This window comes from Mastomys coucha, unplaced genomic scaffold (assembly GCF_008632895.1).
Source record: "Mastomys coucha isolate ucsf_1 unplaced genomic scaffold, UCSF_Mcou_1 pScaffold20, whole genome shotgun sequence".
In the NCBI taxonomy this organism is placed as follows: domain Eukaryota; kingdom Metazoa; phylum Chordata; class Mammalia; order Rodentia; family Muridae; genus Mastomys; species Mastomys coucha.
The window spans coordinates 26,160,196-26,175,016 of NW_022196903.1; the positions used below are offsets into that span (position 1 = coordinate 26,160,196).

General features: G+C 43.4%; 1 pseudogene; it reads right to left on the bottom strand.

Moving 5' to 3' along the window:
• The window catches only part of LOC116098495, an 86,185-nt pseudogene that overhangs the window by 30,516 nt on the left and 40,848 nt on the right, over positions 1-14,821 (bottom strand).

Sequence of the window (14,821 nt, forward strand, 5' to 3'; positions counted from 1 at the left end):
GGGTTGTAGGTGAATGCAGGAAGGGACTCAGCTGCCCAGGGAGTGTCATGAAAAGAAAGGAGGGAAACAGCTGGGCTGCCATAGCAGAGTTGGGGAGACAGGGACAGGGAAGACTAGTTTAGGTTTAGGATTAAGGGGAGCAAAAGGGTTGCTATGTGTCTCCTGGCAACCATCCAAGGAGAGGTGTATAGAGTAGGGACCAAAGTGTAAAGAGTAGGGACCAAGGACAGCCAGGGCTACACAAAGAAACCCTGTCTCAAAAAAAAAAAAAAAAAAAAAAAAAAAAAAAAAAGAGTAGGGACCAAGCTGGTCGCTGGTCGCAATCATTTGTGTTGACAACCAGCCTGGGGACACTATCAACTGTTGGAAATGCTCAGCAGTGTCCTGGACCCAGGAGAAAAGGTCCCACTTTGGCCTGCTGCCCTGCTGCTGTGTGCAGAGTTTTAAAAGGTCAGACAGGAAGGGCTTTGGAAGAGACTGGTTTAAATCTTAAGTGTGTTTCTAAGTTGCTAAGGGAGAGGTTCGTGAGGAGGAAGAACACACAGGTCAGGATGGACAAAAGGGGACTGGAGAGGTGACTCAGGCAGAGCACTTACTGCTCTTCCAGAAGTCCCAAGTTCAGTTCCTAGCATCTACATCAGGTAGCGCACAACCCCCTGTAACTCCAGCTCCTGACCCTTCTGGCTTCTTCCCCTCCCCCCATATTAAAGAGAAAAAGAAGGCTTCCTTGAACAGATGGGAAAGTGTCAGTAGATGAAAAGGTAGCACTGGCATGTGGCATGGTAAATGTACACAAGAGTGTGCTCAGATAGCCCCTGACCTGCTCATCTGGACCCTGGGTAGACTCAATGTAGGGAGGGGGGTCGGGGATCTGGGATGGTTTGCTGAGATCACTGGAGTAAACTGGACAGGGTAATAAACTTAACTAGGGGATAAAGTCCATCTATCAGTTAGAAGGGAGCAATAAATCCTAGGCAGGGCAGAAACAATGCAATCATTGGTGATGGACGGGAGGAGGTGAACAGATTACAATTACAAGGTGTGAGAGGTGTGGGGTGTGGATCTGGGTAATGCACCCATGACGGGGCTGTGATGCAGAGGTAGACCGCACTGGTCTGGTAGCTCTGCCAGAACAGGGGCTCAAATCCCATTCTCTAGAAGGCCGAACTACCAGTAAAGCAGGCATACCCATGGAATATTTATGTGGGTTACTGGAAGGTTTCAAAGAGAAATGTCTGAGAAATATAAAATTCACCTTAAAACCTTTTTGAGAGGGTCACAAGTCACCAATCTCCCATATAACTGGGTCTGAATTAGTAATTCTATTAATTTTTAAGTGTCATTTTTCTTTCTTACAGATCTTTTGCTTTTCTGCCAGGGAAAAAGGTGGGGTAGATATCCTAGAGCCTGCACTTACCAAAAGTCTCCCACCACCTAGTTTCAGCCAAATACCTGTGCATAACTGAGAAAGTACTGGTCTGAAAAACTGGACATTTGTGCCTCTCTTCTTTGAAGGTGTGGAGATCTGGGCTTTGCTTTTTGGAACTATCTCCCATCTTCCAGGCTCTGTGCTCTAACCCATGGACTCATGAAATGCAGTATCTGCATGGGTAAACTTAACCCTCTTATTCCTAGGAATAGACTTGTCAGCTTCTGGGGCTGCAGTTAAAATTTACGGCTCTGTTTTCTACCTTCGCAATGGCCCCCTGCTTTAGTGGAACTCTCTCTTAACAGCCCTGTTACTGCCCTGGCACAGTCAACTATCAGGCAAACAAGATTCATAACCCTGGGCAAACACTTGACCTCTCTGGGTGCAGTTTACTCAAGGTAAGAATGGAGGAAGGTGAGCATCTTCAGGCTGTGTGTCCACCCGTGAACTGCCTGGAGAGCCGGGGATGTGCCTGATAACACACTAAGTAGGACAGAGGCCTCTGCAGTTTTTGCATGCCTCCTTTTGTTTTTTCTTTTCTTCTTCTTCTTCTTCTTTTAGATATATTGGGGCATTCAAAATAGGAACCCAACAGACACCTTAAGCCCTAGTATTCCAAAGCCTGGTCCCATGATTGGCTAATGGGAGCACTTGGTGAGTGAACTGAACAATCAAGTTAATTTTCACCTCACAGAAAAAAAAAAATCAAGAAGTAGATACTCAAAATAACAAGTCAGGGCCAATGACATGGCTCAGTGGGCTAATGTGCCTGACGTCACATTCAACAATGGGATCCACACGATGAGCGATGAATGTGTGCTCCTCCTCCAAGCCGCCCTCTCACCCCCACATCAGAGCCATGGCACAAGCCCCACCCTAACAAACGGATATAGCGACAATGACAATGACAACAAGTAAGTCATATTAGTCCCTTATTCATAAGCCCTTGCTTCTGAAAGCTCATAAAGCATAACCTGGCACTTCACATATGTAATTTAATTCAGTATTTTTTTTCTTTTGCTATAGGAAAGGGGGCAGGGCAAAACTACAGTAAACTCAAGAGCCCAGCCTCCTAGTGGCTCCCATGACAATTCCATCTGAAGCTCCAGGAATCTGGGGAGGGATAACTGTTAACAGAGCACACCAACTTCATCTGCCACTATCCTACAGCAGGAGTTGTCTTCAGGCTGTTGGTGACAGATGGGAAACAACTGTGACAACTCAAAGCCTTCTGGCTACTGTGGCTATCATTCAAACTGTCCACAAAGCCCACGATGCTCAGGGTGGGGCACTACCCCTCCTCCCCCAGCAGGGGAGTACCCTAATCTATAACCCTTCTCCACACTGAGCCATGTTACGGGACTCAAGGTGGGGAGTGCTGGACTCTTATATATCCTGCCTCTCTGTGAGCATCTGTTATTTCTAAGCACACAGATGAGCTGTCTGGGAACTAGTGGTGCTCTCCTCTTCCTCTGACACATTAGAAAAAGTTACCTATTTCTTTCAGGTGAAACTGAATGAACGTTCATGTAATATTATGTTATAGCTGGAAGTAAAGTGCCCATGCTTCAGGAGCACGGAAACGTTGGGTCAACCAAGTAGGAAAAAAGAACTCACGTGAAGAGTGGGGGGAAATCTTAGCAATGAAAGCAGAAAGCGGCACTGAAAAACTAGTTAGTGCCCATTCCCCACATGCAGGAGAGGGCACTCAAGGACATCACTTCTGCCTTCATTAAAACCAGCATAAAAATACATGTGTGTGTGTGTGTGTAGAAAAACATGTGTATGTGTGAAAAAATAAGAATAAAAGCATAGCATGCACATCCTAATTTAGTGCGTATCTTCTAATTACATTAGAGGTTTTTTTAAAATTTATTTACTTAATATTAAATGAAGAAGAGTGCACACTGTGATACCAACCTGCCAACCACCTCGTTTCAAGATTCAGATTTGTAAGTACATACCTTTTAGCTCCTCATCTTTAATTACTGCTTCTGTGGTTGCCCTGGAAACCTCCTAGCTAAATGGAGAACTGCAAGTGAGCTCTGGCTCCCAGCCTGTGGCCGACTCCCCATCTCTGTTTGAGTCTTCCTGAGCACCCAGAGTCAGGTATTTGTGCAGCTTGCTGGCACAGGAGAAAAAAGTACGTGAGGAATGACTTACTTTGAATATTTCTAACAAAAATACAAGTTAAGCAAACTAAGTCCCATTCGCATTTAGAGGAGAAAGTGCTATTCTTAAAAATCCTAGTACCAAGACTGGAGAGATGGCTCAGGGGTTAAGAGCATTTATTGTTCTTGTATCTGTAAACACAGCTCCAGAGGATATGACTCCCTCTTCACTGTGCACTGGGCAAACATGTGGTGCACATACATATATAGAGACAAAACGTTCACACACAGAAAAAAAAACTTTTAAACATGTAATCTGTTAAAAAATTATGGAATGTTATTTTATGGCTATGCTGACAAGATAGTGGTTGTTATAATAAAAGATTATAATATAGAGCACCCTGAGAAGGAAAACAAGGGACACCCACAGAAAACACAGGCAGTGGTCGTGTAATACTCTCAAAACTACAATGCCCGCCATACAGTTCAGACTCCCTGCCTTCCCTGCCTGCGCTCTAGCTACAAGAGGACCTGATGGCCCTGCTGAGTAGGGCACTGTGCTGCACTCCATATGCAGTGCTAATCGTGAGTTTAGGCCTAGGCTAAGGCCGCTGAGCAGAAAGTTTTTCTAATCGGAGTATGTATGGAAACAGGCTATAGAGATATAAAGACCTGCTGGGCCTTTAAAGAAAGGAAGAATCATTATACCAACAAACTTGTCAGAGGCACTAAGGGCAGACTCAACAATATGGCCGGCTGACTACAAAATTCCTACCATGGTCCTAGAAACTGCCTGAGGAAGTATGGGTTAAGCAACCTGTCAATGTTGTCTCTCTGTTTCCTGAGCTCCTGATGTCAATTCTGACTGTTTTCAAACCTCCAACAATCATTTACCCCAAATACAGTAATTAATAATTTAATTAACAAGTAATTAAAACTGCTGTGTGGCTATCCAGAATTGCTCCTAAGAGAGGGTGAGGAGGAGGAGGGGGAGGGAAAAGGAGGGATTGTTAACTAGACTGATGCCACCTCTCCCTCTACTCTCTAAGCTGCCACTGTACTAACTACTGACTCCGCTGCTCCATACTCCACTCCAAACTTATAGCGAAGACCTCCTGCCTCTGCAGTTCCCACTATGGCTCCCTGGTGGCTCTAAGATAGACATGTGTATCCCTTCAGCCTGGTTTAGGACCTACTTCGTTAGGCATCAGCCCCCAAGAAGAATTAACACTGCCTATCACAACCTCCAGACCATGAAAGGGAGTGTCCCAAATTTTACCCAGCTGCAGCTGTGCAACTCACAACCCTGGTGGGAGGGAGGGACAGCTTCCACAGGGTGCTGACACTAAGACAACTTTCTAATACACCTGAAGGAAATCCGTATATATTCTAGGGATATCCTGCCATTCTCTCAGCTGATTTTCAACTATCAAAGTAAAAGTTTGTTTGCTTATTTGTTTTGCAAAAGGGTCTCACTATGTAGCTTGGATGTACTGGAACCTGACCTTGCTTCCAAAGGAACCCACTCTGTAGACCAAGCTGGCCTCAAACCCAAGAGATCCTTCTTCCTCTGCTTCCCAGTTGCTGGGCTTAAAGGTATGCACCACTATGCCTGGCTAAAGTCAAAGATATGTGACCACACATCTTCTCAGCAATGACTAGGCAGACTCTTTTGGTTAAGTCCTTTCTAAGAACAGATCTTCTTTTAAAAATGATTATTTTCAGTCTTTTGAATTATGTGTATGTGTGTGGGTATATACATATCACTACACATACCCATGGAGGCCACAAGGTATGTATCTTCTGGATTTAGGATTATGAACACTGTGAACAGCCTGATGTGGGTCCTGGGAATCTGGAACAGCAGTGTATGCTTATAGATGCAGAGTTATCTCTCCACTTGAGAGCAGGCCTCTATATGGACACTAAGGGGTCTTGCACTGCAAAAAGTCTAAAATAACAGAACATGTTCTTAGCTGGATGCTCCTGAGTTTTCTTTCCCAACTGATACCCAACTTAAAGCAGAAACATATACTCTACAGTACTTAGTAGGGACTCTGACCTCCACAAACCTCCAATGCAGAAGGACCTCTCCCAGGGATTCCACCAGGGCCTGGTACTTCCCATCACCCTCTGCAACCCTTACCTTTCATGAACTGGTTTTCATTCATTCTTTTAAACCCTAGATCTCTCTAGGCCTTTGTTATCCCCGAGACCCTGCCCCTGTCACAAGCCTGGCTCAAAAAGAGGTCACAAGCTGTTACACAGTTCCATGTAGTTTGGAACAAGTAAAAATCAAGTGGAGTAGTTAACTGTTAAAACTGCTGCTTCTGTATTTCAGTGGTAAAGACCAAGTAAAAACATTTTGTTGAAAGGGTCATCATGTGGTATCACAACTTTCCTGAAGATGCTATAGGGAAAATAGAATTTTTGAGAAAGGAAACAGAAGGCAGGTTAAATTGTTAAAGCGTCCTTATGAAGCTGAACCTTGGTAGCACTAAAAAATCAGCAATGTATTTAGTTATAGAAATGTCAGGGAGGAAGTTTTGTAGATATTCATGCCTATTGGTGAACCATGAAAACCCGCCCCCCCCCCTTTTATTTCTGGATGGCTCTTGGTGTTTCCATGGGATAGAAGGACTCATGCATGCCTTACAAGAGTCATATAACTCTCTCCCCAATCTTTCCCTGATGGCTTCAATCTCTAAGAATTCCCTCAGTAAGAACAAGTCTTTACGAGAGACTAGAGATGGTGCTGGGAGGAAAGGCTGCAAAGGACAGGGTACGGCTTCTCTACAGTGGACTCCAGCATCCTTCTCAGGTAAGACTGTCCATTCCTTGCTTTGTGCACACATGCCAGGAGAGTAGAACAGAGGGCAGGCTCCTGTGTTAGGGGATGGTTCCTAGGGACATAAACTAGGGTGACTGAGCAAAGCAAAGGGTCACTCAGAAGCCATGGATCTCTCTTCCACAAACTCAAGAAATAGAAAATGTGGTCCACATGTTTTTTAAATTTCCATGAGGGTTATGCTAATTTCAGAGTCCTCTATCTTGTAAGACTGTCAGCTAGATTACAGTTGTCACATCAGTATATTTTCCTCCAAATGGCTCAAACAAACAAAGCCATAAAAACGCATCCTAAGGCCAAAGACAGCTCAGCATTTAAAAGCACTTGTTAGTCTTACAGAGGATCCTGGCTCAATTCCCAGCACTCACATCGTGGCTCATAACCATATGTAACTCCAGATCCATGGGACCCAAAACCTTTGTCTTACCTCCTCAGGCAACAGGTACACATGTCATGCACATGTAAAAATGCTGACAAAACACTCTTACACACAGACTAGAAAAACATCCTTTGCCCTGGGCAAAGATGGTGGTCTATATCTAATGGAAGAAAACACCATTAAGCGGATAAAAGGCAGGCATAAATTGGAATTCTGCATTCAAAGTTCTGTTCTTGTATGTTTTTTACCTGCTATATAAAATTTAAGAAAGTTTTATATGTTTGTGGTATAATATACATGTTATAACAATACAGATCCAAAAACCTTACATTTAAATGGCCTTTAACCTACTTGATAACAATTTTCTATATTTAACTTTCTGATGTTCAGACTTTACATATTCATACTAAGAATGAGTAACATTTAAACAGCAATAGTACTCAGGGCAGACTTTACCCAGTTCAGAAATAACAAACACAGCACCGTCCCATGTGCACACATATGTGATGAGGCCCCCTGACCATCAGCATAGGAAACCCCACATGAATGGAAGAAGTCGGTTGACTACTGAGAGTGGAACTGAAAGCCAAGAAAAGGATTTCCCCTGTGCCTGACTGAAAACACAACTCTGGATTTTAGTTGTCCTTCCAAGTGACCATGAAGTGAGCAAGAGACTCCTCAGATGTAATTTTAAGCCTCTCCCTTAGTACAAGAGTCTGAAACTGGCTCAAAGTCAAGTGAAAACACGAGGAGACATTAATTCCCAGAGTCCTAACACAAGACTTAGCAAGTCCACTGTCTTAGTCAAATTGTACTGGCTAGTTTTGTGTATCAATTTGACACAGGCTGGAGTTATCACAGAGAAGGGAGTTTCAGTTGTGGAAATGCCTCCATGAGATCCAGCTGTGGGGCATTTTCTCAATTGACCCTTGTGGGTGGTGCCATCCCTGGACTGGAGGTCTTGGGTTCTATAAGAGAGCAGGCTGAGCAAGCCAGTAAGAAACATCTCTCCACGGCCTCTGCGTCAGCTCCTGCTTCCTGACCTGTCTGAGTTCCAGTCCTGACTTCCTCTGGTGATCAACAGCAATGAGGAAGTGTAAGCTCAATAAACCCTTTCCTCCCCAACTTGCATCTTGGTCATGATGTTTGTGCAGGAATAGAAACCCTGACTAAGACATCCACCCAGACCAATGTTTGTAACTGTAGATGGCACAGTATGATTCCAAGTGTGGACTCACAAAGGAAGTCATCTTGGCAGTCACAAAATTCATCACAAATTCTGAGAGGATATCCTATAAACAGATACAAGAACCACTTCATAGATATCGTTTCCAGAATATTCTCATTATATGCTAAAGTAGTATTAATTTTTTCTTAAGTGTAAATAAGGCCATTTGACTTGACTAAGTAACAGACTAACAAGACAAAACTGGAAGAATCTCTCCCCTTTCTGAAATACGAAGACAAGATAGCCGACAGGGAACGTGAACTCCTATGGCCGACTTCTTTTAGGTGGGAGAAGTGGGGTGGAGGACTGAGAAGGAAACAGTGAACTGCCCCAATGCCAGAGTCCATGGGAAAACTCACGAATCTTAAGAACATTTTGATACTTAAAAATGTTTCCATTAATTATAAGCAGCGTCTTTTTATATTTACTTGACAGACCAGTATGGATGAAATGTCATGGTGCTAAACATTATTCCCCAAATTCTAAGAGAGAATTGTGAGGCTTTCTTAGGCTCAAAGAATGGGGAGCAATCTGTGCAACCATCTGATGCAAGCAGAGTGGCTGTACGAGATTTTAAAGTAAAACTAATAAATCAAAATGCAGGCGGCTGCAAAATTACATGGCTTCAAAACATTCCTGCGTTTAGACATGTTTTTCCTTATTCTTGCATTTAAGGCTTTACACTTGATCTTAGCCAAAAGGCCAAGAAGCGATGCATTTAAGGCTTTAAACATGAAATCGAGACTATAGATATCTAAAATCAGATACCACACCCCTCAAAGCAGCATGAATTTCAAACATAGTATGTAAAGTGTCTAAAGGGAAGACAGTTAACAGAACTTTACAGGTGAGATTGCTATCCTTGGTGACTTGCTTCCAAGGATAGAGGGAGAAAAGAAAACAAGTTTTTACAGAAAACTGTCAAACACTGAGTTAGTGACAAGTGACATCCATGGTAATAGACAGCATGGGCGCCCTTCATGGGTAGGTGACAAAGACCTTCTTCTGTGGTCTTCCTTTCCAAACCCAACACATCCAATACTCAGTAAAACAGACACAGAGAGACACCCTACAAACTATCTCCCCAATAAACTGCAGGCTCCACTGAGATTGGCCCCATGGAATATATCTGAATACCTGGTCCCAGTTGGCAGAAGCATTTGGAGAAGATTTGGAGAAGATTAGGAGGTATGTATGACCTGTTGGAATAGGGTGTTGGGGGAACTATGTTACTGGGACTGGGCCTTGAAGGCTCAAGAGCCCTTGCCAGGTCCAGCTGTCTGTCCCCTTCTACTTTGGATCAGGCTGTGAGCTCTCAGCCTGCTGACTATAACGCTTCCAGTCGAGATGGTCATGGACTAACCCTCTGAAACATGATGCCCAACTAAATGCTTTCTTTTGTAGGTTGCTCTAGACAAAGTGTTTTGTCACAGCAATAGGAAAGAAACAAGACAACCCTCAAAACTGATGATGTAGGGATAGGGATGTGGCTAAGTTCGTAGAGGACTTGACTAGACAGCATGAAGCCCTAGGCTGGCTCCCTAGCACTGCATAAAACCAGATATTGTGGGGCATGTTGTGATCATAGCACCTGGGAGGTGGAGGCAGGAGGATTAGAAATTTAAGGTCACCCTTTGCTGCATGAAAGTTCCAGGCCAGTCTGGACTATGTGAGTACATGTCTCAACAAATCAAAGTAAGTGAAGAGATTAAACACCTATAGTCAACTACATTAAGGCAATACACAATTTTAAGAGGCATGAGGTGAAGAGTAACACATGGCATCCCTGGGTAAAGATTCTGAACAGGAAATGGAGAAGCACCATTGAGTGTTGGTAAGGCAGACGAGCTTGTCTGGTGATGTTACGGTGTTTCTTCCTCGGGACTAGCTGGAGGATACATGCAAATTCTCTGCACTGCCTTTGCAGAAGTTACTCTCAATGAAAGGAACATGGAGCCCACAGCATCCAGGCTCAGCAGGCAAGGGACTATGACGACACTGCCTAACAAACAGGGGCAGGCCTAGGCTAGGGACTTGATCGCTCTGAGTGCTGACCAACCGACATCTTGGGCAATCTGGGAACTGTCTGAGATGCCAGGAGACCACAGATGGTGTGCAAGCAACAAGGAAAAAAAAAAACACCTCAGAACTGCCTCTCACCCCCATCTGAAGTGAAAAATAGGCAATTTTATGCAAGGAAAAGAAAAAAGACTAAGACTAACGTGATTGGCCACGAGCCATCGGTGTTCTGTGAAAACACATGACAAGCCAGGCCTCATATTTCACGGCAGAATCCGAGCAGGTGTGAGAGAGTTATGCAGTCTCAACAGACCTCTGTGTCTGACTTCCTTACTGAAAACAGAGGTCATGGACACAGGATCCTTATTAGCTTCACAGGACAGAACAGTCCACGTTGAGAAGACTTCCAACCCAGCTGTCCATAAATGAGGGTATCTAAAACCGTCCGGTTGGGAAACACATGGACCCTAGCTAGCCACCTAAGTCTTTCAGGTGCCGATCAATAGGGAAAAACATTTTGTCTTTGCAGAACAAACACGTGTCATGATTGTGTATGCTGAAATGGGTTTATTTAATTGCCCTGAATTTCAATTGGAAAAGAAATCTGGGGACTAATCTGCTCTAACCAAAGAGTTTCAAAATGTATGAACCAGATGAATACACAGCAATCTTCAGGCAAGAAAATGGAAACACAAATCTCTTCAGGAAACTAACACTGTCAATCAGAGGGTGAGTTTTTTGGGGGAAGGGGTGGCCGAATCCTCTAGAAGTTCTTCCTGAGTGAAAGTATAATGCAGAAATAACTTAGAAGATCCTGGAAAAAACAATAATGGTAATGATTTCCTACTACACACAGACTCAAACAACTTGACCACAAGGAGAGATCAATGGGACACACACAGTAAAGCATCTGCAAACCAGGCAAGAAACAACCAGGTCCAGTCAGTCAGACACCTACAGAACACCTGCCTGTGAGGGTCCTGCCAATGGCCCCATGATGGAGAATAAGGCAGGTCAGCCTGAAGGCTGGAGCAGCCCCCAGACCCGCTGTGTGGAGACAGATGAAGTCAGGTGCTGGCGTCTATTCCCACCCAAGTACATCTCAGCAACACAACATAAAGCTCCTAGCATTATTAGAATGAAATATAAGCAGACTTAATAATCTTCATCACAGGAAAGACTTGAGTACAAGAATAATCACTGTGAGATTAATTTGACCCAAATGTGAGCAGGGACATTGGTTAAGTAAAAGGTCTATTTATTAATACTATAAATGTATTTAATAAAATTTAAATTCAGTATTTAGTAAAAAGGTGTTATAAACAACACATGTTGGGGAGGGACATTAAGAAGAAAGAACTATGTGTCCCACAAGTATATCAATTTCCAGATTAATCTGTAAATACAATGCATGACCCCAATCAACAGCAAATTCATCTTGGGACACAATCTTAAAATGTATTTGGAAACCTAAGGGTGGGGAGTAGGGCCATTTTAAGTTATTATGGAGGTTTTAAATGACCAGAGAAGGTGATAAATAAATGAAGCCATCATAAGGAGAATAAGTGAAGAAATAGGTGAGTGAAGCAAAATGACCTACAATGCAAAACATCTAGACAAGAGTTGGGAGGACAGACAGACAGACACATCAGCCAGGGGTACTGCTGGTGGACAGGTACCACAAGGAGTGAAACTCGGGCATTTGCAGTCCATTCTACCACACTAAAAGCCACTTTAGAAGACCTTAGACTGAGGAGAGAAAAGCAAAGTTTTCTGTAGAAAATACAGAATATTTTACCTGAGTTAAGCCCAAGGAAGAATTTAAAATAAGATACAAAGGAATACTGTCCACAAGAAGGGCACTGATGAGCTTTAGTGCAGTCAAGTCTTTTTCAACAAAAGGTACCATTTTTAAAATAAAAAACTAAGCCCTAATCCTGGTGAGGTTAGATGCTTGTTTTTATACAGATTCCAAGAAACTTATGCACCAAATGCATAGGTTTCCTCCAAAGTCCTAAGTCAATGACACCCACAGGCATAGCCACATGAGCCTTCCTGCTCTTCCAGAGGACAGTTCCCAGGCCCCACATTGGGCGGCTCACAAACACACATAATTTCAACTCCAGAGAATCCAACTCCCTCTCCTGGCTTCTTCATGTACCTGCATACATGCTTTATGTGTATGCACATGCGCGCACACACACACAGAGCTAGTAATGCAAATTCTGAATCTCCTACATAATCAACACAATTTTAACTAAAAATACAAGATACTATTCCATACCCTTAATTTTGAAAGAATTAAACTCTGACAGTGACAAGGTTAATGAGATAGTGGCACAAAACAACCACTTCAAAGAGCAAGTCATGCCAGCTATTAAGTTTGAGGCTGTGAGTGCTCCAAGACCCTGGAACTTCCTAGTTATCTACCACAGAGATGATCTGGTACATTCCCTATGAAGTGGGGGAAAAGTGCAGTTACTCTTTTTCTAATAGTTAAAAAAAAATAATCATTAATACTCAGAAGTCTTTCAATAGGAAAATACATTTTAAAAACAGAGACATAAATCTGGGGAGATGAGTTAGTTGGTGAACATGAGTTTAGATTCACGGGACCAGGTAAAAAGCCCAATGCAGTGGTACATGTCTGTAACCCCAGCACCGGAGGAGGGGACGGGGAGAGGTGCATCTCTGAAGCTCACAGCCAACTGGCAAAGCCAAATTGATGAGCTCCAGGTTCATTGACAGACCACAAAGCCATGGAAAAAAAGTACTAGAAATCAACCTCTGGCCTCCACATACATACACTAACAAATATATTACCACACATACAAATGAACCAACTTCAACACCATAAAAATACTGAGTAAGGGCTACAAACAATATAAATAATCTCAAAGTTAAGTCACTGGATGAAACGTCCCAGGTCAGACAATGCACACAGTAAGAACTGTGGAGATCATGGAGACATGCTGACCTGTCCCTGGTAAGTAGAGAAAGCTTACTCCCAGCTCTTCGGACTGCTGTGAGCTGACAGCCATCTACAGGAGGAGTCTCATCCCTCCATCCCTGTGCCTGGCCAAGAACTGGCAGATATTAAGCTACAATGTAAAACCACAACAGCATGGCTCTCACCCAAATTTGGTACAACCCTTGAGGGCAGCCTACCCCACCCCAGCACTCCATCTGGGATCAGCTGAAGCCTTCTTTGAGCCTTTATGACTGCCCAATCCTGATATCTCTTCTTCCATAAACACTAATCCCTGCACTGACCTGATATCCTTCTGACACATCCATCTTCACAGCCTCTCCTTCCTTCCCAACAGACACAACTGATACTTTGGTTTAGAACATACAAAACACAGCATACTGTGAAATGACACTGGCTATGTTTGAGAATGTATGTATGTTTAAATTGTCATGTTTTTAAAAATGCATTGGAATGACAACAGATTCAGTAGAGGAGGAAAGCAGTAAGGAGCAAAGGCTTCTGGGAAAATACATATTATGTCTTAATGACCACATACTATTTAAGTTCTATACTGAGTTCCTTATGCATTTTTTATATTGCTAAAATGACCCATGATTTTAAAGAGTAACTTAGGAAGAGGGCGGCCTGCCTCTGTGTCAGCCATGCTCTACCTCCTTTCTGCCACCCTGAACAAGAGAGCTGGTCTCTGGTGACCAGCGCGAGTATCATAGTTTTGTGACAGAACCACAGGGGTAGGAGGAGAGCATGCGCGAGCACTGTGCTACACAGTGAGATAAAATTATGCCACGTTCTACAGAAATTCCACTTTCCTCTGCTCAGGGCAGCATCAGGTTCCACATGAGTGAGAACCCACGGGAGAATGCTCTTAGGTCAGCTTCACAGGGAACAGCACTGTAATGGGAACTGGGACAGGCTGACTGATCAGTGGTGGCGTATAAACCTGCCACAAACAAGTCACAGATAAAACATGTAAGGAGGAACTAAAGTGAAGGGAGATGCCCAAGATAATTCGTTCCAAATTCTGAACCTCTTCTAATGTTCAAAGTATCACAGTAAAATGACACTTAAAAACAAACACAGTGAGTTCATATTTTTTTTTCTTTTATATATATAAATACCACCAAAAGCTGGCCATGGAGGGTCATGCCTTTGAATCACAGCATTTGGGAGGAAGAGACAAGTGTTTCTCTTGTGATCTTGAGGCTAGCCTGGTCTACACAGTTCCAGTATGGTCAGGGCGACGTAATAAGCTCAAACAAAACAAAACAAATACCAGCACACTAAGAAGAGATTCATGCCTTAGATCAAGAGCTCCCTCTTGTGGCACACAAAAGCCTGCTTCCTGGAGTGGCTCGCCAGCCTGGGAGGACCTTCTAGAATTTTCCAACAGTAGAGACTTTCACCTCTGCCATTCAGCGATAGGGAAACAGCTCACTGGTTTCCTCTAAGCACTTTCCCAGAGCCCTGTGTTCAGCTCAGGTGTGCTGCACCCACTCACACAGTGGGACATGCAACACGGGAACTTTTTGTTGTCAACACTGTTCCTAAAGCATGTACTGACCACATGTCACTAAAAGCCTCACCTATGGCTCCAGGAAACCCTAGCTGTAACTTGTGTTTGGATGTAATTCCAAGGTGACTATTTCAGAGATGCTATCTATAGAGTCATGATCACTAACAAACCAACAAAGTGAATCGGGGACAGCTTTTCCCAAGAAAGAAGAGTAACTTTCTATATTCTTTCCCCAACATTATCCAGAGAGGACATAGAGAGGACTTTCTTTTGTGCATCTACCAGTTACCGCAAGCGCTTCC